We start from the raw sequence: 4,941 nt of genomic DNA on the forward strand, positions 1-4,941 counted from the left end.
GTTTGTAAGTCCAATTCTTTGAGGCTGTTGGATTCCTCAAGTTCAGAAATTCTGGTCTACACTGGGCCAGGTTAATCAGGTGTTTGACATCAATATGGAGGCTCTAAGGCAACCTGTGATTACCATGTTGTCCTAAGGAGGGATGAATTGGCCTAGGTTAGACCTGAAACATGTTCAAACCCAAATACTGAGCAGTAGTGGGATTGCACCAGTATAGAGTGATCAGAACGCTACAGTGAGACACTGACTTTTTCAAATTCATCATAATATAGCAACATAACAAAATCTCTACCATCTAACTGGCTCTCTATTTTTATTTTTGATTTGTTTTTTTTTCTTTCATGTTGTGCTTTGGAATTGTTTATTATTATATTAATGGATCACTTGCAATAAGCAATACTGACACTAGAGGACAGTATGGATAGCAAAGAGACTTCTGATTCTAGTATCTCAGGACAAACAACTTCTTTTGCCGGGTGCGGTGGCATGCATCTGTAATCCCAGCTACTTGGGAGGTTGAGGCTGTTGGATTTCTTGAGTCCAGGAGTTCTGGTCTGCCCTAGGCTATGTTGAGCAGGTGTCCTAACTAAGGTTGGTATCAATAGGGTGTCTCTAGGGGAACCTGGGGCAGCCAGGTTGTGCTAAGGAGAGGTGAACCGGCCCAGGTCGGAAACAGAGCAGGTCAAAACCTCCATGCTGATCAGTAGTGGGATTGCGCCTGTGAATAGCCAGTGTAGAGCAGCTTGGATGATACAGTGAGACACAGACTTTTTTTTATTGTGTGCTCAGGTCATCATCACCATGATCATATCATTTTCAACATATAGTCATTATTATCAACATCATTATCATACCAACATATTATCATTATCTTCATCGTATCATCACCATCATCTCCTACATATAAAGCCGCTCATAGTTCTGTTCCAAATTATATGTTCCCCATGTGCCTATTAGTTCCATATATGAGTGTTGCCTTTCAGTGCCCATCAGTAATGCCTGTCAATGCCCATCAGTGCCACCTACCAGTGCCTCCTCATCAGTGCCCATCAGTACAGCCTATCAGTGCCCATCACTGCAGCCTCATTAACGCACATGAGTGAAGGAGAATAATCACTTATTTACAAAAACTTATAACAAAAACTAAGAAAAAACTATTTTTTTCAAAATTTTCAGTTGTTTTTGTTTTTTTCTAGCAAAAAAATAAAAAACCCAGAGGTGATTAAATACAACCAAAAGAAATCTCTATCTGTCTCAAAAAAATGATAAAAATTTCATATGGGTACAGTGTTGCATGGCCGCTCAATTGTCATTCAAAGTGCGACAGCGCTGAACGCTGAAAACTGGCCTGGGCAGGAAGGAGGTATAAGTGTCCGATAGGCAAGTGGTTAATGAATAACTTGCAATAAGCAATATTGACATTAGAAGGCAGTACTGAGATCAAAGAGACTTCTGATTTTAGTATCTCAGGACAAACAGCATCCTTTGCTGGGTGCGGTGGCGTGCATCTGTAATCCCAGCTCCTTGGGAGGCTGAGGTTGTTGGATTGCTTGAGTCCAGGAGTTCTGCTCTGCCTTAGGCTATGATGAGCAGGTGTCCTAACTAAGGTTAGTATCAATATGGTGTCTCTAGGGGAACCTGGGGCAGCCAGGTTGTGCTAAGGAGAGGTGAACCAGCCCAGGTCAGAAATGGAGCAGGTCAAATCCCCCATGCTGATCAGTAGTGGGATTGCACCTGTGAATAGCCAGTGTAGAGCAGCCTGGATAACACAGTGAGACACAGACTTTTTTTATTGTCAGGTCATCATCACCATGATCATATCATTTTCACCATATAGTCATTGTTATTAGAGATGAGCGAAGTATTCAAAAATTCGATTCGACTGATTCGGCGAATTCGTGGACAATATTCGATTCGAGTCGAATATATTCGCTGTGAATTTAACTTAAAAAAGGGTGTTTCTAGGCTTCAGAGAGACTTAATATTAGTGCAGAACACTGTACCTTTAATTTAAATGCCCTTGGAGTCTGCTGGGGAAGAGAAATAATACTGTCAGTCAGTATGACATGCAGATGAGTGCCGTCGATCTTAGAATCACCGCACACTTCACTCATTTGGCCAGTCACGGGGCCAAAACCAGTGTTTGGAGCCACAGTGTGGCGGTGGAGGCAGCAGCAATGGGAGGCCATACAGCAACCTATGACAAAATGGAAACCAGCAGGAGTGTGAGGAGACCTCAAAGTGGCACATGGCAGAGTGGGAGCAATTGGAGGCGGTACAGGGACCCATGTCACACTGTGGACCCAGCAGCAGTGTGACGAGGCGGTACGGGGGCCCATGGCAGATTTGGGGCCTGGCAGCACCTATGGGAGGCCTGTAATCTGCCAGCAACCTATGACAAAATGGAAACCAGCAGGAGTGGGAGGAGACCTGAAAGTGGCACATGGCAGAGTGGGAGCAATGGGAGGCGGTACAGGGACCCATGTCACACTGTGGACCCAGCAGCAGCGTGACCAGGCGGTACGGGGGCCCATGGCAGATTACAGGCCTGGCAGCAGCAATGGGAGGCCCGTAATCTGTCAGCACCCTATGACAAAAAATGGAACACACCAGCAGTGTGTGAGGAGACCTGAAAGTGGCACATGGCAGAGTGTGGCGATGGAGACAGCAGCAATGGGAGGCCGTACAGGGACCCATGAGAGACTCTGGACCTGGCAGCAGCATGAGGAGGCGGTATAGGGGCCCATGGCAGATTAGGGGCCTGGCAGCAGCTATAAGAGGCCCGTAATCTGCCAGCACCCTATGACAAAAAATTCAACACACCAGCAGTGTGTGAGGAGACCTGAAAGTGGCACATGGCAGAGTGTGGCGATGGAGACAGCAGCAATGGGAGGCCGTACAGGGACCCATGACAGACTCTGGACCTGGCAGCAGCATGAGGAGGCGGTACAGGGGCCCATGGCAGATTAAGGCCTGGCAGCAGCAATGGGATGCCCGTAATCTGCCAGCACCCTATGACAAAATGGAACCCTGGGCTGGGGCAGGCAGAACCGCCGTATCTTTATCACGGTTTTCCCAGGCCACCGAATGGCGACGCTGCATATGCTGACGCAACGCTGTAGTCCCAGCATGGGCCCCCTGGCCACGCTTGACTTTCTGGCCACATAGTCGACATACGGCTACGTTTACTTCCTCGGGCGGCTTGACGAAAAATTGCCACACCACCGAGTAGGAAACTTTGCCCCCGCTACTCCTCACTGGCTGACTGCTACTTCCTCCGTGCACACCGGCACCACTACTGGCCGTGGTGGTAGGCTGCAGTGGAGCTGGTGCTCTACTCCGTGGCCGTTTGCCTCCACTAACACTGCTGCGACCCTGCTGCCTCCTGGCAGCAGCAATGGGAGGCCGTACAGGGACCCATGACAGACTCTGGACCTGGCAGCAGCATGAAGAGGCGGTACAGGGGCCCATGGCAGATTACGGACCTGGCAGCAGCAATGGGAGGCCCGTAATCTGCCAGAACCCTATGACAAAAAATGGAACACACCAGCAGTGTGAGGAGACCTGAAAGTGGCACATAGCAGAGTGTGGCGATGGAGACAGCAGCAATGGGAGGCCATACAGGGACCCATGAGAGACTCTGGACCTGGCAGCAGCATGAGGAGGCGGTACTGGGGCCCATGGCAGATTAGGGGCCTGGCAGCAGCAATGGGAGGCCCGTAATCTGCCAGCACCCTATGACAAAAAATGGAACACACCAGCAGTGTGTGAGGAGACCTGAAAGTGGCACATGTTTGGGGCATGATTCATGGCGGATTTAGTCAGTTGTGTCAGGAACTGGTGGTTTGAAATCCAGACTAATCCACGCCTGATTCATTTTCACAAACGTGAGTCTCTCCACACTTTGGGTGGACAGTCGTGTCCTCCGCGGAGTTACAATACCTCCTGCCGCACTAAACACGCGCTCCGATACCACGCTACTGGCCGGGCATGACAGCCTTTCAAGGGCAAATTCAGCTAGTTGGGGCCAAAGGTCAAGTTTCGTTGCCCAGTAGTCAAGGGGATTGTCTACCTCGGTTGGCAGGGTGCTGTCCAAGTAGGCCCAAGCCTGTTGTTTGAGGTCCTGCTCCAGGTCCACCTGATGCTGCTGCTGCTGCTGCTGCTGCGGCTGGTTAGTAGTTTCCTCACTGCGCTGGTGAAGAAAGCTACTCATCATCGACTGCAGACTGAGGCAGCCACTGCTGGTGGAGCTGCCACTGCTCCTACCACCCCACCCCTCCTTTGCTGCCATGGCAGCGGAACGCGAGCGCACAGGGCCCACAGTGTCTGAGGATGGACGTTGGCGCACAAAGGCAGAGACCAACTGACTACATAGGTGGTTTTTATAGTACGTTATTTTGGCCTCCCTCTCAGCAGGTGTGAAAAAGGCCACCATTTTTGAACGGTAGCGAGGGTCCAACAAGGTGGACAGCCAAAAGTCCTCCCTCTGTCTGATGGTTATTATTCGGCTGTCGCTACGCAAGCAACCGAGCATGCTATGGGCCATTTGTGCCAAGGAATGCGAGGGACTCCCTGCCTCCATCTCCACAGCATACTGCCACGGTGCATCTGGGTCCTCTGTCTCCTCCTCCTCCTCCTCTAAAAGATGCTCCTGCTCCTCCACTCCTGTCCGCTGAGTGGAAAAACCACCCATTTCACTCAATAATTCCTGAGCACAAATGTCCTCCTCTACCTCCTCCTCTTCTTCCTGTCCTGCCCCCACAGGGGTCATGTGGCGTTGAGATCTGTGCGCCACGTCTACCGCACCCTGACCAGCCATTGTTAACAGCATTTGTTCCAGGACGTGCAACAGAGGAATGACGTCGTTCATCCTATAGTCCTGCCGACTCACGAATAGCGTGGCCTCCTCAAAGGGCCTGAGCAAGCGGCAGGTGTCACGCA

At 50.4% G+C, this 4,941-nt stretch overlaps 2 non-coding genes across 2 annotated transcripts; both read left to right on the plus strand.

Annotated features, from left to right (window-relative positions):
• The first annotated feature begins 471 nt into the window (after window positions 1-471).
• Window positions 472-772, plus strand: LOC149441504 (signal recognition particle RNA). Its single transcript, XR_016307362.1, has one exon.
• Window positions 773-1,487: 715 nt separating this feature from the next.
• On the plus strand, window positions 1,488-1,788 carry LOC149441505 (signal recognition particle RNA). Its single transcript, XR_016307361.1, has one exon.
• Window positions 1,789-4,941: the final 3,153 nt, after the last annotated feature.

The sequence above is a fragment of the Staurois parvus genome, unplaced genomic scaffold (genome assembly GCF_062004578.1).
Source record: "Staurois parvus isolate SC_StPar_1 unplaced genomic scaffold, SC_StPar_1.0 ptg000978l, whole genome shotgun sequence".
In the NCBI taxonomy this organism is placed as follows: domain Eukaryota; kingdom Metazoa; phylum Chordata; class Amphibia; order Anura; family Ranidae; genus Staurois; species Staurois parvus.